Source organism: Aphidius gifuensis, linkage group LG1 (assembly GCF_014905175.1).
Source record: "Aphidius gifuensis isolate YNYX2018 linkage group LG1, ASM1490517v1, whole genome shotgun sequence".
NCBI lineage: Eukaryota > Metazoa > Arthropoda > Insecta > Hymenoptera > Braconidae > Aphidius > Aphidius gifuensis.
The window spans coordinates 6,870,418-6,895,212 of NC_057788.1; the positions used below are offsets into that span (position 1 = coordinate 6,870,418).

Consider the following 24,795-nt stretch of genomic DNA (forward strand, 5'->3'; position numbering starts at 1 on the left):
CTTCCATTCCTTGCAGATGCCGCAGATTAAAAAAAAATTTCAATTCTTTCTTATACAAAGTATAATCGAAAAAGCATATAGCAACAATGAAAAAAATATAACAATAGAAAACATTTATATCTATAAAACAATATAAGAATGTGTCAGATATTGCAAAATTTTAAAATCGTCGCACGAAATCTATTACGATTAACAAGTCAATGTAAAAAAAAAATAGCGGAAAAATTCAACAGATCAAGTTGAAGCAACTCGTCTCTATTATCTACTATAAAATTGAGACTTTCAATTGCATTGAATCTTTAAAGGATCTCTTGTGGCCACGAACTTTATCGATAAATAAAATTATTTTGAGTGGGAGTAAAATGCTATAGAACGGTAGCAATCGATACGATCAAATCATGGACGACGATCAAGAGTAGTGCTCTCGATGCTGTGAACGACTTTCTCATGATCTTCCAGGCGAACTCCAGGCAAGATAAACGCGGGCGTCTTATTCACCTCTTGTTTAGTTTCTCAGGGTGGTGATCTTTATCAAACATTTAAATTTATTTGGGTGCTTTCAATGGATATCAAAATAAAAATAAAAAAAAAATTCTTTAACACTAATCTTTCGAAGCAAACATCTTATTTTATAATATAAGCTGCTAAAATAAATAAATTATTAATGTTAATTTATAATCTTTTTATTATGGATAGTTTCAAAAAGTCAAATCTTCTAAATGCGTAATTTTGCAGTTTTTTTTTTTATTTATTTTTTTGTCTATATGGGGCGATCGCGTGATGCTAATAGTTGCTTTAGAGTATTAATTTTGAAATAGCGGGAAACAAGACAAGATGAGTCGTGTGAACCAATCACTGCGTTTTACTGATTAAGCAAAAGCACCAACAGTGACATTTAGCCTGTACTATCTGTCTAGTTTCAGGCCATCGGATATACGCGACGATCGCCATTCGCTTCTTCGTCGTCCATCTCTTTTTCTTTTTATTTATTTTTATTTTTTTTTTTGTGCTACAAGATTGTCGCATGCGGGAGCGGCTTAATGTCATGCGATTTTTATTGCATTACCTCTTACTTTTGAGCATTTTGATCATTTATTTAATTATCTTTGGCTTTATATATTTTTTTTTTTAAATGAAAAACAATAAAAGAAAAAAAAAAAAAACCTGAGTGAATGTGTGAAATGAATGGAATTGTAAAAATCATTCTTCCTGTGGGTAGTGTAGCGGCTATTGGACCGGATAGACACGCGCACGATCGGTCTTTCCCGATATGGCTATCTTCGTTACAAGTACCTTAACGCTTTTTAAAGGATGCGGGTGTGCAACAGTGCAAAGTTGATTTTAACCGGCTGATTATAAATTGCAAACTCTTTAAATGAAAAATAAGTAAATATATAAATCGAATACAATAAAAATGGCTCGATCCTGCTGACAACAAAGGAATCACTTATATATATTTTTTTTTTATAATACGTATTTATATTAGCTAGCACGCCCTCATACGGCGGCGTCGCTTAATTAACGATCAATAGCGCATGCGCTTAACGCCTTTGCTTCTTTACTCGTGTTTGTATTGATCGTGTGATTCGATATCATGAAACTCTTTACTTTAGATTCTTTTATTTTTGCCCATTCTTCTTTTCCATTTTGTTTTTCTTTATTTTATATCGTATGTGTGTTTTTTTTTTCTCTTCGTTTTTACTTATTTTCGCACGATCTTAGGCGCAATCTTTGCTCCTGGGATAACGGCATTGGGCCAATAAATTTTGGTATCACTATACTCGATCCCTCTTTCTTTTCCTTTTCTCCCCATACGTATTGCCTACACATTGAAAATACCACATGAAGCTCACCTAATTAAGCGACTTTGGCCAGTAATTACGGCCAATTAACGTCAAATAAGAACGCGCGTATAGATTCTAAGATGTTTTGGTACTTTGGCCTTTACTTTTATTTTATTCTCACTTTGCAAAGCTTTATATATAAACTGGCCCTTACTTATAATTATTATTTTTTTTACATTACATTAATTATAATTTTATATTTTTTACATCTCTGTATATAACGAGTCACTAGAATTGCAATTTTATATGATTTTTATTATATTTATTCATTTTCATTCAAATTGTATAAGATGTGTATATATAACCGGAAATTTAAAACAAAATAAAATATAAATTTATATTTATTTACTCGAACTTTTTACTCCTGTTATGGGTATAAATGAGCTGACACGTTTGCGCATTCGTGTCCCCAGCTGGGCAACTACTTGGCTCGGCTGACCAATTACCTTCTTCATATATATTCATGGCAAAACAAGATCTGGTATATATGAAATATCGTTCGAAGATATATATATTTTATAATTTTTATGTTTTTTTTTATCTGATTATTGTGAGAATAAAATCAGGCTATATGATGATGATGATGATGATGATGAAATAACGATAATATCACTTAAACATTTTTAGTAACGATTATTTCGTGATTTGTTTGCTTGTTTTTTTTTATTCTTTAAATTTAATTTAACTTTATTTTTAATTCATAAATTTATATACATTTTTAAATTACATAACAACGAAACGAGTCTAATGCGTTACTGTTGTATATATATGTATATACGTGACCGCAAGTGCAAAAAAAAAATATGGGGAGTAAGCTCGTGAGGTGAGGGCAAGATGAGGTGCGCGAAAAATCCCATTAATTGCTTCTATGGTGATAAATTTGCCCCTGGCAATGCACGATTCTCGTTGTCGTTTAAAAAAAAATAAATAAAAAAACAAAATGCTATGTATAGGTGAAAAGGGGACAAAAAAAAAAAACAAAAAAAGGGTGGCTTGTGAATCTTCTCTTTCTTGTACTCTTAATATTCTTGGCAATGTTAATTTTAACGTTTAATAAGGCACACAAACCAGGAAGTATAAATACAGTGGCTTTGCTTGCTAGTGCGCGTTAAAATGTCGCACGTTACAAGTGACATTTCAATTAATGTTCACTACTTTGCGTGGGAAGATATTACAGGTGCTCTCTAATCCAAATATATACAACGAAAAAAAATAAATATAAACATAATTAATTTCTATCAATGTATTATTTTTCATTTTCAACTAACAAATTAATATATTGTTTTGGTAGATTATTTATTTATTGCATTGCAAGTATATAATTTATTTTGTATTATATTAATAATATGTCAAATAAATTATTATGTATATATCTAGCAAAAAAATTCAAATGAAAAAACTATGTATACTTTTATTTTTTTTCAATCAAATAAATAAATGTAATTTGTATGATAAAAAACAAATAGCAATAATTGAATAAAATAAAAATAAATTAAGTAAATTAAATTGCAAATATATAAATGATATTATATATATATTTTCAAAGCATTCGATCGTTGAGATTGACGAGTTGTTCCCCAAGGGGCGTGTAAACGCCTCACACGATGTCGTTAGAGAGCTATTACACGCGTGGAAACCCGTGGTTATCTCTTCACACGACAGCTTGAGTACGCGTTGACGCAATTCTATGTGCTATCAATTTTAATTTAATAACTTTCATGCCTCGAGTCATGAGCTTTTCATCACCTACTTTTAATTCGTTTAATTCAAAATATTATATGTCTATAGTAAATTTATTATCTTTAAAATTATAGCCCAAAGCATCATAATATAATACAACAGTATAATATAAGTATATGTGAAAGAGCTCTGCCGAAAATGGAGCTTCAAGTATGGATGTACCAAAATAAAATTAAAAAAACAAAATTATATTCAATTAATCTTAATCGTTATGGAGTTTCAGATACTCAGTAATTTTCGATTTGTCGCGGCCATACGAATTATGATGAAAAAAAAAAAGTAGATGATGTGATAAAAAAAAAAAAAGAGGTCAAAACCCGGAAGAGCATACATACATCCAATTTATAAATATTATTTTTCATCTTCCTTTTTGATTATTAATTTTTTTCTTTAAACTTAATAATAAAAAAAATATATAATTTATTATGAAAAGAAAAATATAATTAATAAAATAATTTAATTAAAAATCATAGTTTATGCGATGATACAAGTATCCACACCTGTTTTATATAATTTTCTAGTTTTTAAATAAATCTATGATGTGCAAAGATATATTTAAATAATAATTCCTCATATAATCTGATCAAGCAGGTGACCTATTCCTCAACTTCAAGGCCTGCCGGGTATGAGCATCTCCGTATATCTCAGTATGCAATCAACTTCCAAAAACTATATATAAGATTAAATGAAGAGGACAACTCAAATTCGATACGCTCTCTTTCAACACCCTCAACAACTCCATAAATGTATTTTAATAATTATGTAAATTATTATCATTAAAAATCATGCGTATGTAAAAATATATTTTTTAAATTAATACCTATATAAAATATATATCTAACATTTGAAGATTTTTATTTTTCATCATCTTCAAATAATAATAATAAATAATTTAAATAAAAAAAAAAAAAAAATTAAATAATCTAATGTGTTACACAAATTGACATATAAAATGTTCAAAATTACCACAATAAAATTCGATCAATTTATACACCGAGACGGTAAATCGATTACCCAGTCCTTGGACCGTGGAATAGGTCAAATACACATATACATATGCACAATTGGATTCTCATGGCGTGGCATCGTCATAATAATTTCTAACATCGTCTAACTTATCCCTGTGTTTTATGCTTCACTATACATATGCATGTTCACAATCTACAAGACAACATAGATACCACTATATGAGCCTGGTAACATTTTACTATTTCTTTTTAATATTTTCTCACTCGCTCATAAGCATGATCCGTTTTACTATCATCAAGCGACTTATAATATTATAATAATATAATATACATTGCAATCTCTTGGTTTACTGTTGTTAATACTGACCAACCGTGCATATGTACTTTGGAATATAAGGGGATGAGTTCACTTCTGTAACATCATTTAGTCGATCGACTCTGATGATGGCCCTTTCATGCTACAGAAAACGGAATTGTACAAAGATTTTTAACATCAAAAATTCGCGTGTGAGTTGTACATATATACTGGTAGATCGTCACGGTGTCGTGCAGGTGTAGAAAAAAAAAATAAATAAATAAAAACAACGATGCAATATTCAATTAATGACTCATCGCCAACCCATCGTTGTTGAGATCAAAATGAAAAAGATTATTGAAGCGAAAAATAAAATAAAAAGTGACTGAGAACAAGATGCTTAGAGACCATATTAAATCATATTAAAAAGTTGTTGTATGATCAACTATAACATGAAAAATATATAAATTGGATATATTTGATATACTTGAAGAATATATATTGAAAAAAATACTAGTTGTTTCAAAAAAAAAAAAATTAACTTTCACGAATCGACCAGTAATTACAGAATATATATATATATTTTGTTTTTTTTTTTTTTTTATTCATAAAAGCCCTAATTGTCTTTCAGTATCGGTTGTAATGTTGAAGCATTAAGAAATTGTTGTACGCGCGTTCTGGTATATTATTATATAGCGCTCTAAATGGCGACGATAAATAACTTCCCCTCCGTTTGTCCGCCGAGCCTTTTAAATGTACCCGCGGCAGTATTGAATCTTCTTGAATACATTAAAATAAAAAGATTAAAAATAAAAATAATATTGACTTTTCTATATGTATATTTTATACAATAAATATATTTAAAAAAAAAAAGATTGAAAATAAAAAACGTCATGGCTCGATGAACACATGGAAACTTTTTGTGCAGGTGTTGGTTACATATACATTTCATTGAATGATGATTTTTTTTTTTTTTTAAATTTCACTCTTCTCTGTATCAGCCACTACCCTTCAGATAGGTCAAGTCACTTCTTTTACTCATGTACATATTAACACAATTTATTCTACACTCTGTTGACGTAACCGTATACCACCGACTTTTACCTTCGACTAATGGACTTATCCACTTCTATTCGCTTGGCTTGTTTTTAATGGTTAACGTATTTATACACCTTATTTTTTTTTTATCATCATTGAGTAAAGAAGTCAAAATATATTCCAGAAAAAAAAAAAAAACAGTATATGTATAGATAAAAATATTTATTAGGTGTTTTAGAATTGAATTAAGTGTAATCTATAGCTAAATATATAGTTAAATATAAATAGAGGAATTTAATTATTTATAATTTTTTTTTTGTGAGGTAAAATTGCATCTTGGAGAGGTTAACAAAGCCTCGGATAAAATAAAATCAAACTGATTATGATTCTCAGTGCGAATCGAGACTTGGGCACGCACTCACTTGACAATCCTGTATAATAAAGCTTACCGGGTATGGGCATACACAAGATCGGCACCAAAGACAGGGAAAGGAGGCTTTGATACTTCTCCCTTTGATCTCCTTTTCGATCTCTATGTCTTTTCGATTGACATGAACACGAAAAAAATATATAGGATATATAAAAAAAAATGTATAATATATAAAATAAAAAAATAGCGCGATTAAAAAAGAAACATAGTAACAAGCAGTTAAAAAAAAAAAATAAGAAATTGAACAAATACGAAAATAATTTTCTTATATATACTTATAAGAATATTGAGAGCAACTGTATTTTCTTGAAACTTTCATAAAAGTGACCTTAACGATTGATCTTCAGTGTGTACTAAAGTCAAATATCAGAGTGGATGAATAAAGAGAGAAATAAGGAAAAAAAAAAATACAGATTGTGAAGCAGAAAAAAAAAATAAAAAATATGAAGTCTCAGCATAACTGAGAATGGGGAGCAGCCTCAATTTTATAAAACTTTCAACGAAAATATATACTTCAAAATGACCCCAGTGTTTGATCTCCAATATACAGAAGTCAAACATCGCTGGTTTGTAATACGATGCAGAAAAAACCGTGCAGTAAGAAAGATGAGTTTTATTTAATTTTTTGTTTTCTTTCAAATGAAATTATTAAAAGTTTTACTGTACTGTATTATAACAGATCATTCTTTTGTTATAAAAAAATTAAATTACTTGTTCATTTAATGTCAAGAGCTTGGTAAAATAAAGGAGAATCAAAATGAAAATAAAAACTAAAATTGCTGTATAAACTTACCCTCAGTTGATGATGAAAATTGTAGATTGATGTCATTGACTTGTCCAATTGAGGTAAATGTCATCTACAACAGTAATTGAAAAAAAGAAATTAGACTACATATTTCCAAATGAATATACAAAAGGGGTCAGGGACATAATCAATATCATTTAATTTAGAGTTAATTTAGAGCTTTGTATTTATGGAGCAGACTATCGACAATCTGTCGAACACATTAACGACAACGCAAAACAATTCGTCTATTGTGTGATGAAATAAAGATTTAAAAAATAATACTGACCCCCCTCATCTGAAGATTATCTTCAGGGTCACATGGTGGACGAACAAAATTATATAGACCGGTATATACATTGGACAAGCAAGACGTGATTCTTACGCCTCTCATCGCCTGTAATATGGTTTTGTATTTTATTTTCTTATATGCACAGACAAACATCCGCCACCTGCTACATATCCTTGACCCTTAGACACATCATTTTTTATATTTATTTATTTATTTCTTATAGCGTACGTATATTTTCTCTCTCGCTCTCTCGTTTCATCTAACCCTACGTTTATATTTGCAATATATATATGAAGTATAATTTTTTATAAAACTTGTAATGCTGATAATTTGTTGTGATGCAGATTATAAGTTCTAGACAAAAGCATACATGAAAGTCGAATACAGATAAATCATTGAGATTTTCATAGCGATAAGGGACGAGTTAATGACACAGAATCCCAGGACCTTTTGAATGCGTAGAATTCCCGACTGGATTTTTTATTCCTTAAACACTACGTCATCGAATAATCTGGATGGCTGATATCTCGAGCAGTGGAATTCTTCGAGTTGTCTTGTTGTTTATTTTATTTTTATTATATATTTTATTTTTTTATAGTTTTTTTACGAGTTTGTGTGTGTGTCTGTTTGCTTTTGTGTTTTTTGAGTATAATCGTGCTAGTGTCAAGCTAAATTTTAATCTGAGTCCAAGCATATATACTTGGCTCTACTAAAATATATATCACAGCTGCGCGTTGACATTCCAGCCAAGAAAAATAAAAGAAAAAAAATATATATTCTACTGCTCTATATATAATTTATCAGATTAAAATAAAATCTAAAGATCATTAATTATTGTTTTTTTTTTTTAATAACTTGCAGATAAATTAATTTTTAAAAGTAAGATGTACATAAGATGAAAAACATGAGACAAATTGTTCATCTGATTTAAATACCCCGATGTGATTTTTTTTTTTTAAATTGCTTCCGTATATGTTTGGTGATGCAAAATAAGTACGATAGGAATGAGGTGGTGATTCTCGCGCATTTAACCGTATATAAAAAGTCAATGTGAGGTCGTGTGTTCCACCCGAGGCCACATGGTATTTATTTAGCATCACTGTGAAGCACACTCTCTGCTAAGGGGTAATTGGAGCGATCGGCACTTGTTTTCGCACGGCACGATTACGCGAGTATATCGTTGAATAAAAGCATGACTTTATTTTATTCTGTTTATGTTAGTTGCATATAGGCCACTCATTACCATGCACTGAGAGAAATTTTAACTAAAAATTAAAACCCATGTTGAATAGAAATTACTATACTGCTTTGTAATTTTTGTTTTATTTCTGGGATTGGCCGCGAGAGATGATATTCTACAATAAAATTATGTAAAATGTCACACAATGTCAAAAAACTGTTATGTTACTTCAAGTCTCTGTACATCGTTATCTATTGCAGATAGACATGGGGTTGAGTGGAGTTAATTATTGAGAATTTAATTCTAAACAATTTATAAAGAATTACTTTTTTTGATTAATGTCTTAGATAATGAGTTATGAGTTAATTAAAATAAAGCACATACATGTTTTGTGAAAACGATAAAAAATATTATAAGTTCGAATAAAAAATACTGAACAATTTAATAAATATTCTAATATATATAATAAAATTTATCATGTACACATATAAAAGTTAGCATAGACTTAAATATTTTTTACTATATCGCTTTGTAAAAATTCTGGTTGTGGGGCGAAATAATACAAAGATGGCCGACTGATTGAACAAATGATTGAATTGTCATGTAATTTCAAGCATTTCTACAGCCTTATCTGTTGAAGCTAGGTATGGGGTTAAGCGAGGTTTATTGTTGGTAATTTATTTCTGAACAATTTATCAAGAATGAATTTTTTCTATTTATCAATTAGTTTTCGAGTTTTGAGCGTGTAAACAGAAAAGAAAAAATGTTGCCGGGAATTGATTGCCGTTCTCCGTGAATCTAGCACAAACTGCCGAACTTTACTAAAAAGTCCAACTTTTAAATAAAATTTATAATAAAATATAGTAAATTCTAAAACCGGTAGTGCGTAAATTCTCAATCTGCTAGAATTTACTTGTGAGTTTCGTGAATTTAGTCATTTTTTTTAAAGACAAATTACAATAAAATTATGTAATTTTTATGGCTTAGTGTTGTATATAGTCAATGGCCAAATTTTTTACGTAACTTTATTGTAAAAATTATTTATCAATATACGAATAATTCTTACAAATAATCGGAGGAACGCAGTTTTTACTATTCGCTTTGTAATTTTTTCTTATACGTTTGTAATTTTTAGTTAAAATTTCTCTCAGTGTGGTAAAACGACTCTCTCTCTCTAACCAATGATAATGGTGATTTTGCGCGTGCACCATAGACCAGTTTGTATTGGTGTGCATACATTGCCCTTAACCTTTCTCACTTTTTCTTATCTCCACATACATGTGTTATACCATTGCCAAGAGAAATCTGCAAAATTTCTGCTCATTATGTTAATTTTATTTCTACCAAATATTTTACCTCACTGAAATTATTCTTCATAAAAAACGTTAAATCAAATTTACCAATAAGAAATTATAAAACTAAATAGACAGAGTAAAATTTTGTTACAAAAATAGTATCAAGAGATTATTTAAATTGTCAATTAAATATCAGACTTGTAAATTATATCAATAATTTTTTTTTTTTTCGTCGACCTTATATAACTTGATTTTAATTTACATATAAACAAATACTATTAAATATCCATTTAGAGTTCATGGGTTCGCAGCTTGGAATATATACTTAGTTGGTATATATATGAATAGCAAAAAGTCACATCTTTATTCGTTTTATATTCTATAGAAAAAATGAAAAAAAAAAAATGTATATATATGGTGAAAGCATTTTAGCAGCTGCATTAGATACCAACGAGAGATTGAGTGGTCTAAAGACGATATTGTGAATTTCTAGTACTGCTATGGAAGTCAATGAGAAGACACGAGGGACGTTTTGCAGAATTACGAGAATACTGTCATCATAAAGATGAAGTCAAGAAGCTTCCTATCCCCAGAGTCGATTATTTTGTTTTGTTTTTATTTTTTTTCTTTATAATACTATCCAATATATATATATTCAAGCTATATAGAATTCGATAAATGACTGTTAGATGAACATTGAACGAAGAAAAAAAATAATTTTGCTACCTGGTACAGTACTCGTGGAGCTCGTGACCCGAACGGCTTTATATGAGCCGGTCTCACGATCGATCTAACGTGGCTGAGGGCAAGAGCGTGGACAGTACATTTTCCTTACAGACGAGGCAGTGCACAGAAAGTCTGCATCAACGAAAAAGACCTTACTCAAGGATGACCACGAGGACACCCGCGATGATTTTACAATTTTCATTTTTTAAAATATAATATCGTAATTTAAGAATGAAAGTGTTTATATGCGTAAAATATTAGGCTTATTTTTGACTTATCAAGCCACGTTTTTTTGTTTGATAAAAATATGTGTTGCAATTTTTTTTTCATATACAAAATATAATAACGATATAAATACTTTTCGATTCCAAATGATTCGCAATATTTTTTTTATAACTAATTACATTAGTACTTGACAGTGAATCTTTGCAATGACTTGAGCGACACGACAAGATGATTCGTTGCGTGATAAATAAATATATTTTCGAAGGTTTCGTTCTACTTTCATTGATCTAGATTTTACCATCCAACTGGGAACCATTAATCCTTGTAAAACATGTTGATAAAAAATTATATATATACTTTTTTTTAATTTTAATTTTTTCACATATATCACAAGTTATCTATAAAAATTAATTTATATCTTTATTCATATTGATGATAATCAATGAAATTATTATTATTATTATATTTTTAATTTGTATATTTTATGATTATTTAAAAAAATTTAGTCCATTAAATCAAATTAAAAACTATAAATTTTTAAAACATTCCAAAAGTATTTTAAATTCAGAAATTAATGATCTGATATCGAACGAATGGAGTAACTATATATATATTTATAAAGAGACACGAAATTCCTCTTATTTTTTATCTCTTTTTATTTTTGTACCTTATGGTGCCTCTTCACCTGTGGAGGTCAAAATGATGTCGCTGTTGCGCAACAAGTCGTATAGCCCCAAACTACGAATCTCTCTAACGCGGTCAATCTGGTCACCTGATCAACTCACCGATTATACTTTCCGCTCTTCTTGATATTTACGAGTCAGTCGCATTATATACCTGTACGGCCGGAATAAATATCTTGTGAGAAAAAAATAAAAAAAAAAAAAAAAAGATGGTACTCGCTCTTGTCGCGCATTTCAGTATGGCTGTATACAATTTAACATAATAACGGTTTGTTATTTTCGCCCGAGGTAAAGATGTGGCAAATAATCAGTTCAAATTTTTCGTTGACATTTTTTTTTTTCCCTTGTAGTTTTGATTTAATTTTTTTTGTTTTTTTCTTAGACACACATATGATGTTATATTATTTTTAAATCTTTGAATATTTTTATTTATTTGAATATTTGAATTGATCAGATCTCACTTTCCTTTCACAATAGGCATATAATCCTGATGAATACCAACAACTAAAAAGATATACACAGATATTGCTAGTAAATAAAAAATAAATAAATAAATAAAAAAAAGCATGCAAAATCAGAGATTTATCCTTCTTATTTCTCTTTTCCTCGCTCAACGTTTTATCGCACCGTAAATAACGCCCGTAATCCACCGATAGAACTCAAGGAGGATCGTAAAGTGCTATAATTAAGAATCCTCAATGAGCCGTTTTGATAACCCAACGATAAAGCGTTGGAGAACGAGAAAGAAGTAAAGAAATATATAAAAAATAAATAAATAAAATAAATGAAGAAAAAAAAAAAACGAAGAAGAAGAAGAAGTTATATATGAAAAGTATGTATTTAAAAATACAAAATCATGGAGAATGTGTGATGACACATACGTAATAAGAAAGTAACATATACGAGACAATTTTTTTGGCCAAAATATATATCCACTTTCTTCATATCAATGATTTTTATTTCAAAAATATAAAAATAAATAAATTCATGTTGAAAAATAAACAGAAAGCTTTAATTTTATATTATTTTTTTTTAAATTTCCGAACTAAATGAATGAAAAACGATCGAAAGCTGGATTTTAATGGATTTTTGGTAAAAAAAAAAAAAATGCGATAACAATCAAGACACGAGATGTCTGATATTAAAAATCCTTGGGACAATTTTTATGAAAAGAATTATTTATATTTTGATGACAATTAAATAGACAAATAAAAATATATTTTAATTATATAATTAAAATAATATGAAAACTAAAATATAACTGTTTTTATTTTTTATTATTGTATATATATCGTTCAAAAAATAAAAGAATTATATACTGTGATTCATTCACGTGAAACGTGCTTTATGTGCCAGACACGTTTTGCCTTCTGCAGGTTAATTGCAAAAATTAAATACTTTGTCACTCGACACAATTTGTCATACGTTTTCATCATCATCATCTCATCAGCTCTATTATTTATTATATTATGTTGAAAGATATTGTTTACCCAAGTCTAATTCATGTATAGTAAGTTGAAAAAAAAAAATAAAAAATAATACTAATTAGTAGCAATTGGGCAAAAGAAGAAGAAGAATAATTTGAAAAAAACAAGCTTGAATGGTAAAAAAAATTTATAACAAATATAAAAAAAAAAAAATAAACATATGAATAAATGAATAAATAAACGAATTGAATTGAATAGAACACTAGAATCGTAGTTAAATCTTGGTCAATGTACAAGATGTTTGTATATATATAAAAGGGGGATGGCATCGTTTGCTCAGCGTGAATTCACAGTCTTGTCAGTTGTAGTCAATGATACCGATCTAATAACCCTATACGCAAGGTGGGTGACAGTCCCCATTTGAAAACGGCGGCTATACCTATTGGTTGTTACAACTTCCGCAAGCTTGTCCACTATTTTCGCATTCAAATGCAAAGCACTCTGGCGCCCAAGCGGTATTCATTGATGTCAATGAAAAAAAAAAAAAAATTGGTCCACAAGAGAATCACAGCATATGACCACAAGTCTCTTGAATATGTCGATGTATTATCTTCGAAATGTATATACAACAAATTCCCACGAACAATTTTATACTTATGTTTTTATTATTCAAAGAATTATATATATAGATGCATTATTTGTGGTTTTTTTTTAAATTCAATTTTTATAAATTATAAATTTTTATTTTTCCATGTTATTCATATGGATCATTGTTAAAAATTTATGTAAATAATATTGAATAAAAATTAATTTTAATTATATTTCAAGTTAATTTTAGAAAAAATAATTTGATATTTATATTGATGAGTTTATTACTCAAACAAATCATAATATTTAGCAAAGCAAGAAAAGTTTCCAATCATAGCAACAACATATATATAAAATGTCCTTTCTACAATATACATATAATATTTATTTTGCCATCCTCATCATCACCATGGTCGTGATGATCATTTACCGAAAGGTTAAAGACGGATTAACATGTTTAGATTTAGAAAATAAGAAAAAAATATAAATATGTTTATATAAATAAATAAATGAATGTTAAACTCCATACATATATATATGTATTCAATAAAATATAATAAAATTAAATAAACTAAATAAATAGTATAAATTATTTAATGGCAATTACAATTCATAATTACTTTCACAATTTGAAATATCTAGAGACACTATATGAACATGAAACATGAATTTTTATTTGACTTGCACACACCCAATTTAAGACATCAATACTCAATAGTATATAACCGTGATAGGTTAAAAATAAAATAAAATCATTAGCATAAAAAAAAAATAATCCAAAACATTCTCACGTGCTCTTGATGCGGTATAAAAATATGTGTTAAATTAAACTGATCACTTCGTTACAGTCTATGTTAATTTTACGATAATTTAGACTATCAAGAAAAAAAAAAAATTACAATATGTAAATTTAATTTCGTATATAAAGTCGAAAAAAAAAAAATTAAAATATATCAAATATCAGTTCTAGTATACATATATACATATTTTTAATCTGCTAAAATTTCTAGAGTGAATATTTTATTGATGTTTTAAGCAAATTTTATGATCCAAGTGTTATTATTTTTATTTTTATATAAAAAGTACCGGCTGGTATATATACAGATCATCCTTGTTCAATAACCGATAAATTGCACAGTGAGAGGAAAGAAAGAGAAGAAAAAAAATAAAAAATAAAAAAAATTACGAAGGGAAGGGAGAAAAGTATTCGAAGCATTGCACAACGACTCAATTCGACGACGACGATCAACGATAAATTATCAAAGATATCAAGGCAAGAACACTGCGGGATATGTGCGAAGTAAACGAGTGAGATAGTAAACATGTAAGAACGCAAAAGTAGAAGCTATGTTTGTGTCTATAAGATGGGTGACTTATTGCAAGTATATATATGCAAGCATTTTCCACAACATTTATATTTTAATATTTATAAGTTTTTCGATAACACAACATGCTTAATATGATTTTATTATATTTTTTTGTTTGTTTTTATTTTGACGTTTAAATTATTCTAGCTTCCGAATATTATTGAATTTATGTGTTCGAAGGATGTAGCTGCTGCTGCTACTACAACTACCAATAGTTGCAAGTCTTTATCGTTATGCTCTATAAGATATTTACAATGACGTCGTGATGGCAATGGTATAAAATCATCGTTTAACGCTAGTCGTACATCTTCATATTATTATATATTTTACCACCGTAAATATCCTAAAGATATATATGTGTTTTGAAGAAATAATAATAATAAATAAAAGAGCCAAATGAATATAAAGAATAATAAAAAAAAAAAAAAAAATTAAAGCATCTTCGTTTCGTTGAATTATAACTCTAATGAATTTTATAACCTGTAATTTTCATCCCCAAGTGTTTTTTTTTTTTTTTTTTTCAAGTATATTTATATTGTATATTTATATGGGTGTATATGTATTGTGTATATTATCCGTGAACCAGAACTAACGGTATAGAAATTCTTGTCTCGTTGAGCCAAAAATGGCTCGAGCCAATTAACGTACGTGGCCTTTATTCGTGCAAGACTCTAACGACTGTAACCACGAGGATAAGCCACACTGCTCTGCAAGGATATTTATATAAATAATATATACCCTGTGTATTGTGTCCTGCAGTTGGTGTATGCTCCTGGTGGTACCAGAAAGTATACCACTAACAATATAACAACTTTTAAAATCAACAAAATATTCAGACAGGTTGATTAAAAGCACGATATAAAATTGTATAGCATAATTTTCTCACACTGAGTTTACTTTTTGAATTACAATTTGATGATGATTAAATTTAAAATAATATCGCGTGATGTTAATCATGGGGACTGTTAGTATTTTAGTAACTGTCCTTTTTTTTTACTATAAAAAATATCGGTCATCAATTGACACTTGTTTTTGGACCCTACTCAATAATCTTCAATGATCCTATCATCAGTGATTTTATTCAAGATTTAAACCTGATGCTCAAATCGTGTTTTATTTTTTTTTATTTACTATAGATATAATAATTTTTTAAACTGTTTTATTTTTATTTATTTTTTCATGTCATCACCAGCATGAATTAATAACTATTCTTTGTTCGCAGGAGGCATTACCATTTTGTCATCTTGAGGATGGTTGGACTAACGCAGGGTGTTGTAACTCAACAGATGGCTATCCTGTTGACTCGATGCAAACTTACCCAACGAAAGAAAAAGAAAGAGACTCAAAATAAAATAAAACAAATAAAAAATAAAATAACAAGAGAGAAATAAGAGGTTAGATCGATTTTTCATAGCTCTCAAGAAAATCACTGTTCAGTTAACAAGCGCCAGATGCAAATCGTACGAGAGCATTCTCTCGCGTTTCTTTGCTTCTTTATATATAAAATATGTATCTTGCAATTTATTATCAAATTGATTCAATAAAATACCGCATATATTTTTTAACTTTTATTATATTAAGTTCTAGATTTCAACCGAAAATTGAGTCATAAAATACACCGCAGATCAGTTGAATAAATTTTGAAAAAAATATTCACTAAAATCATGTTGGTTTATGATAAGATCTGTACTTTTTTTTATATATTTTATTTACCACATTTCTTTTTAACATTGCCGGTTTGTTATACTCGCTTGCAACAGTTGTGATATACATAAAAAATAATAAAAAAAAAAAAAGAACAAATACAAGCTTTAAAAATAATCAAGTTGAATAAAATAAAAAAATTAAAATAATAGAATATGATGAAAAAAAAGTAGACGTAAAATTGAATGAATTCGATTCGACGCCCACTTTTTGAATAATCGTGGTAAGCATTTACCAGTCTACCTACGTAAAGTATATAAGTGCATGTGAATTAATCTAATACATGCAAAAAATACAATAGAAATTGACTTGGAATAATTTATAATGAGTAATGAAGAATACGAATTGTGTGGAAATTTTGTGTCTCTCTTATACATAGTGACTAATTTCAAATTTTTAATAAAAAAAATATTAAAAAGAAAGATACAATTTATTTTCTCATTAAAAAGAAAAAAAAATTAAATCCATAAAGTTTATACTTTGTGTGTACAAAGAATGTGGTATAATTTTTTGAATTTTATTTTTTCATTTAAAAATAAAAAGAAGAGTGCCAACAGAATTATAGAGCAGTATGTTTGTATATTGTAAAATGTATAAAATTAACAACAAATTTGTTGCAATATGTTATCATTCGGTAATGAGATAACTAAAACGCTTTTGACACCTTTCTTCGTTGAGGACATAAACACTTGAGATAGTTGTGTATGTCTTAAATCATGAAATTTTTATATTCATACACACACACAAACACCCAACACATGTTCATAGTATCAATATATATATATTTTGCGACTTTGCAATGTCGATTAAGTCCGCGCTCGTAATATAATAGATACCTGTAATGTCTTTGAAACACGCATTGTCAATCCATAAAGCGTAGACGGTAATTTGCTTCCAAGTGATTGGGACCACCGAGCATGTGTCGAGATATAAAGTCCAAGAAAGACGAAGGTGAATAAAATGATAAAAAATTAAATAAAAAAAATATATTTATATATGAATAAAAGAAGATGAAAATAAATAAAAAAAAAAAAATAATATGTTTGCACAGTGTGTTGTGTATACATAAATGTATACACTACAAATAAAAAATGAAAATAAAAATGCAGTATATGCGAAGACAATGAGGGAATATATATATATAAGTCGCGAGAAGCACACACCATGTCAAGATGAAAATTGAAGGGAGTAAATAGCCACCATGAGATATAGAAAGATCAGTCATGATATCGATCTCATTGTCGGCTTTCGAGTGGAAGTCGAAAGGGTATCGATGTCGAGGTCGTATGGTTTAGACATCGAAACGGTAAATCAGTGTGGCGACTTGGCAAATACGAGGGAGGATATGGAGTAAGATGCGCGCAATGAGATTTTTATATATATAAATAATATAATTTATAAATATATATAAAAATAACACGAGTGAAGGCAAAATGGCCTGTAGTAAATGGCCTTCACAAAATGAACAACATATCTAACAGGGCAATCAGTGCCATGAAACACTCTATTCACAATTTTATATATATTTTTCTCATTTCACTTGTATATATATTTAATTTATATTTATTATTATTATTATTTATTTTATATTATTTTTCTGTCATGTAACATTTGTCATCACAATGTATGTGTGTACATGTTTTTGATTCTTGAAATGAAATAGTGTGTTAAAAAGTACAGAAGCATTATTAAATCCGGAAGCAAATTATCCGTAGACGCAACATCTGGGTCACCTTCTTGTAATCATAATTTTATCCTTTTTTTTTTTACTTATCCATTATTTGTGTGATGCTACTTTTTAACAACAACAATAATAATAATAAGAAGAGTCATTACCTACACTCTACCTCACTACACCCCCGTATAAAAATCTCAACCGCCAAAGTCTTTAATTTTCCAGACAGTGACAGTGACGAAGCACCGAATCATCCTCCAGCAACCGTTCCCTATCTGTCTTTTTCTGGAAAGTTCATGAAGAAAGGCATACTTAAAATAACAAAAAAAAATATATAAATAAATAAATAAACAACAATTCACTTTTGAATTTTTATAATATGTTTGTTTATATATATATAATCGCTTACAATGTGAATCAAAAATTTATATACCAACTTATTTAACTGTCTTCTTGGGGCATATTGAAGAACGAGATATACTTGAACAATTTATCGTTTGATAAGTCTCCCACTACCACCCTTTGTTTTACCCTCCATATAAACTGTTTGACTGAATATATACAGTAAATATATATCGAGTTCAATGGGAAGTCGCCTTCAAGTCGAGCGGCAAAACGAAAAGACCTATCGCGTCAGATCGAGGCCGACAATGATAGAAAAAACTAGTAGCGGTCCCATAGATCCGTATGCTCTGTTGTCTTTTATTTCATTCGTTTATTCTTCTCGTTGTTGTTTATCGCAAATACTATATATATATTTTCTAGACAGTTTAGTTGTATTTCAATTTTTCTTTATTTTAATTTCCCTTTTTTTTATTCCAATCACATTTTTAATCATTTTTTTTTTTTCATTAAATATATAAAGAGTCTTTGTACTGCTTCGTGTCACCGATTTACTTGCAACGCGGGGGGTTTTACTAATAAGCCGGCAAATACTTGATTCGTATGTTACAAACGCACTGAGGGTTTCAGTAATTGGACTCGTCTTTACCCTTTATATATCAACTCTACCGACATATCATCATCATCATCATCATCATCACACTGAAAAATTATTCTTAGAAAGTTTTTTTTTTTAAATTAATTCATTATGTATATATGTGTGTTTTTTTTTTTTTGAAATGTACATCTATTTACATGCTACAGTATAAATCATTGAAATAAAAAAATTCCATAATGTACATTATCGATTAAAATTATAATGAAAGTTATGATATTTTTAAATACAAAAATAACGAATAATATATGTATATATTTTATTTAAAAAATATCCAAAGAAATGGGCGCATAAATCGAACGATTATCCGCTACAGACCAATTCCCATAAATGTGGTATGTAAATGAAAGCATGGGGCTCTACCTTTTTTTTTTTAAATTATGATTATTTTTTCTTGATTTTTTTAATTCAAAATAATAATAATTATATTTTTTTTATTTCTTTAATTCTTTATTTTTATTTTTGATTCTACATATAAGTATGCTTAATGGAATAATTTTGCTATTAATCAGGACTTTGTCCGGCTAGTTTAATCCTCTTCACTTAATAAAACAGGGAAGCTGTGGCTCTAATTAACGTTGTCCCGTTTTAGTCTGATCATTATTTATACTTTTGGTTGTGAATATTATTTTAAATAATATATATATACATACTCTTGTTTCCATTTATTTTAAAATTTATCAATTTATTATTAAATTGACCTAAATATTCATGTGAATATTATTTTTATGACATTTAAAATACCTATATATATATTTCATGAGAATTGTATATGTTATATTATTATTTATATTTATTTAAACAATAAATATATTGGATGTGTTGGACATTGAATAGATTTATAATTCGATTGAAAATTATATTGTGGGCGATTTGTAAATAATATGAGAAGAAAAATAATTGTTGCTAAGTGTTTGTTCACGTGTTACATGCGAGTGCATGTTATGTGTCTCCAAAAGATTCAAGTATCATATGGACCTCAATGAAAGTCTAGTCAGAAAGTGGACCCTTAATGATCTGCCCACTCTCAGAGTACACCAGCAATTCATACGATTTCATGAATAGCATTAAAAGTAAAAAAATAAACAACAAAATAAAATTTAAAAGAGAAAAAAATAAAATTATTCAAGCTTCTTCTTGATGAATCAAATTAAACTTATAAAAAAAATAAATGTATAAATAAAAAAACAAATGAATTGATTACATAATATTATAAACGAGGTATAGAAATAAAAAAAATTTAAAAAAAATGAGAATGAATAAATGACGAAACAAGAGATGAGGAAAAAAAAAATCGAAAGGATGACTTTGACGTTTGATGGAGCAAAACACAATGAGTATAGAATGAATTGAGAGCATCGAGATGGTAATTTGTCAGATCTAAAGAATTGCTCTCTCGACTTATGTCAAGGACTCTTGTCTTCGTTGCCCGTGCCGATCGAATCTCGAGCAAAAAAATCTGTCTGACAAGATTATATATATAAAAAAAAAAAAATATACATTGAGAGTCAAGGGAATAAGCGTCACACACCGAGGGAGTTCGAGGACGCTCACTAGTTACGATGCTATTTGATTATTATCTATTTTAACGGTGTAATTAAAACTAAAGATTAATTTATAAATTTTTTTTCATTAAGTAGTATGTTATGTGCGGGTATTACTGTTGCTTCTACTTGGATATTTTTTTTTATATTTATATTTTTAAAATATCATGTTGTCGCGAGCAGACGCACGCGTGCACACGATTGTATGACAATCGAATTGGTAACAAACGATTCAAGATACGGTCAGTTTAAAACCAAGTCAACCAACTTTTATATGCGGCAGACCACACACGATTAAACTCTTTTTAATATCACGTGGGAAAGACAGAGATATTATATGAAGATCAAGGTTTTGAGTGTCTGGGTAATGTTTCTTTTAAGTGCGAACACAAATTGTAACTGAGACGATTCACAGCCATCGAGATATATCCAATTTCAAATAATATGTTGTATCTTTTATGATTATTATTATTTTTACTATTATTGTTATTCATTTTTTTATTTTATTTTTCTAATTTTTTATCAACGGAACATTTTATTGCTCCTGTTTTTATTATTTTTTTATTTTTGATTTAAAAAAAAAAAAATTTTATTAGCTTGATAATAACTTTTTTTTTTTTTAAATCTATTAAATTATATTTTTGATAATGTATTTAATTGTTAGCTATAAAAAAATATATTTATATTTTTTTCAAAATATTATTTCTGGTATTTTAGAGAAATTTTTAATGTTTTTATTTTGATAATACCATATTGAAAAGAATCAAATCGAACATTTCAATTAAGAAATTTATTGATGATATTAAAAAAAATTGAAAAACTCACTGTGCTTTTTGAAGACTGTCGACTCGATGATTTGTTGCTGATGGCATTCTTCTTAGTCTTGGATACAAGAGTTGTTTTTTTTTATGAATTATTATTATCATAAATAAACACAGCACTGTAATAGTTGAAATAATCCTCAACATGAGCATCAATGATATGTCCTGAAAAGTTTAGTCGTAACACTATATAATTATTAAATACAGTCAATAAAAATACTTTCTGATTCAATGATGATAACATTAAAATTACTAAATGATTTGTAATGACTCTAATTATTTTTTGAATCATTTGAGTAAAATAAACACAAAACATTTATCATCGTTAGTTGTCAGTAGTTCAATCGTGGTTACTACCACTCTTTGGATATTTTTTTCGCTTCATATGACGCTGGAAGCTGATTTCGATGAAAGAAACATTAATGAATTATTGGTACTTGATTGTAGTTAAAATAAAACAAAATAACTCACTTTGCTTGAAATGATTTTCTGAATTTCAGCCGGTCATGTGATTTATCAGCATGCGGTCAGCTGCTGACAAACTGAGCTTACATATGCTTTATTATTGTCAACTAGTCATTCAATATGACACTGATAACCTGTTTGGCAAAATATATTAGCAAGATGTCAATGAAAATATAAATTAAATAAATATTTACCATCAGTAATGTTTTATTTAGACTGCATCTTGTCCATTGATAAATGAGCATCAAGGCCTTGGTACCTAAGCATTGATGTAATTAATTGATAAATTATAAACACAACAGTGATATAATTATTGAATTATTTTACGACAAACAGTCAATAAATTAACAGAATAATAATTCAATTATTAAAATATTATTGATTTTATTAACTCTATTTATTTAATTGTTAAATGCGTGTAAAAACTCGATTTACTCAATTTCTGGAGTTCGGTGGTGTTTTGAAATTCGTCAATTTAACACTCAAATTATACATTATATAATATATTTTTAGTATATATTTTTTTTGTAAATTAATCAATCCATTGTTACTTACGTTATTTTTAATAGATTGATTGACTGACTCCACTCGAAATTATATATTTTTTTTCGATAATACGGATTGCGTCATTGTGATAGCGACTCAGCGGGCATGAAAAAAGGACGCAATGAAACTGAGAAAATAACGGTAAAGTAAATAAATAGCGTTGACCATGTAGTTACAAGAATATCCTTATGCGAACGTTAGTGTATATTTTCGCCGCCAAGTAGCGCTAGCTGCGTTTTCTTTTTTGCCGTATATTTTAATTTTTAATTTATTCAATTATATTACAATGTTTTACAATATATTATATTGTTTATTAATAAATTATAAATAATTCAAAAGAGAAAAAATAGATTTATTAGAAATATAAAATCCTTCTAATTTATATTTAAAATATAAATTAAATTTCATTTACATGTAATTTACATTCAATTTATATTTTTTAAAACATCAATTAAATTTAATTCACGCGTATATTTTAAATATAAACTAAAATGATTTTATATTTCTAATAAATATATTTTTCCCCTTGGAATTATTTATAATTATTTAATAAACGATTATTTATAATTAATTAATAAACAATGTAATATATTGTAATACATTGTAATATAATTGAAAAAATTAAAAATTAAAATATACGGCAAAAAAGGAAATGCAGCTAGCGCTACTTGGCGGCGAAAATATACACTAACGATTGCATAAGGATATTCTTGTAACTACATGGTCAGAGCTATTTATATACCGCCATTTTCTCAGTCTCATTGCGTCATTTTTTCGTGCCTCCTGCTGAGTCGCTATCGCAATGACGCAATCCGTATTATCGAAAAAAAATATATAATTTGGAGCGGAGTCAGTCGTTCAATCTATTTAAAATAACGTAAGTAACAATGGATTGATTGATTTACAAAAAAAATATATACTAAAAATATATTATATAATGTATAATTTGAGTGTTAAATTGACGAAAAATTTCAAAGGACGCCACCCAATTTTGAGGCTCCAAATTGGAGTAAAATCGAGTTTTTTTTTTTTTTTTTTACGCATTTTAACAATTAAATAAATAGAGTTAATAAAATCAATAATATTTTTAATAATTGAGATTAATTATTCTGTATTAATTTATTGACTGTTTGTCGTAAAAATAATTTATCAATAATTATTTTTTATCACTCTTGTTGTGGACATAATTAATCAATTAATTACATCAATGCTTAGGTACCAAGGCCTTGATGCTCATTTATCAATGGACAAGATGCAGTCTAAATCAAAAACATTACTGATGGTAAATATTTATTTTGTTTAATTTTATATTTTCATTGACATCTTGCTAATATATTTTGCCAAAAAATACAGGTTATCAATTGTCATATTGAATGACTAGTTGACAATAATAAAGCTATGTATTAGCTGATCATGGATTCATCAAGCCCAGCTGATAACAAACCAAGTGTACATCACTGATAAATCATATGACGCACAAAGCCGAGCTGAAATTCAGAAAATTCATTTCAATAAAGTGAGTTATTTTGTTTTATTTTAACTACAATCAAGTACCAATTAATTCATTAATGTTTCTTTTCTCATCAGAGTCAATAGCTTCTGCCAATCTAGTCATAATTAAGCAGAAAAAAATATCCAAAGAGTGTTGTAGCGCACCAATTGAATCACTTGATGCAACTACTGATGATGTCAACAACAGATGGTACGTGTGTTTTGATTATTTTACTCAAATGATTCAAAAAATAATTAGAGTCATTACAAATCATTTAGTAATTTTAATGTTATCATCATTGAATCAGAAAGTATTTTTATTGAGTGTATTTAATAATTATATACTGTTACGACTAAACTTTTCAGGACATATCATTGATGCTCATGTTAAGGATTATTTTTTAATACTATATTTCAATATATTTCAGTGCTGTGTTTATTTATGATAATAATAATTCATAAAAAAAAACAACTCTTGTATCCAAGACTAAGAAGAATGCCATCAGCAACAAATCATCAAGTCTTCAAAAAGCACAGTGAGTTTTTCAAGTCTTTTTAATATCATCAATAAATTTCTTGATTGAAACATTCGATTTGATTGTTTTCAATATGATATTATCAAAATAAAAACATTAGTTTTAAGTTTTAACATATCCAATAACATCAATAT

General features: G+C 28.0%; 1 protein-coding gene and 1 long non-coding RNA gene across 2 annotated transcripts in view; one reads left to right on the forward strand and one right to left on the reverse strand.

Moving 5' to 3' along the window:
- LOC122847439 (casein kinase I-like) overlaps window positions 1-21,698 on the reverse strand; it is a 155,166-nt gene extending 133,468 nt beyond the window's left edge. Inside the window, exons 1-2 of the transcript XR_006373366.1 lie at window positions 21,628-21,698; window positions 7,109-7,172 (exon numbers count right to left, since the gene is read on the reverse strand). The gene's annotated coding sequence lies outside the window, so the exon portion shown is untranslated. The remainder of the gene's footprint in view (window positions 1-7,108; window positions 7,173-21,627) is intronic.
- A 1,698-nt stretch (window positions 21,699-23,396) lies between these two features.
- LOC122847440 lies at window positions 23,397-24,336 on the forward strand. Its single transcript, XR_006373367.1, has 4 exons — window positions 23,397-23,511; window positions 23,850-23,916; window positions 23,988-24,150; window positions 24,222-24,336. It is a non-coding gene; the product is annotated as an uncharacterized LOC122847440 (long non-coding RNA).
- The last annotated feature ends 459 nt before the right edge of the window (window positions 24,337-24,795 follow it).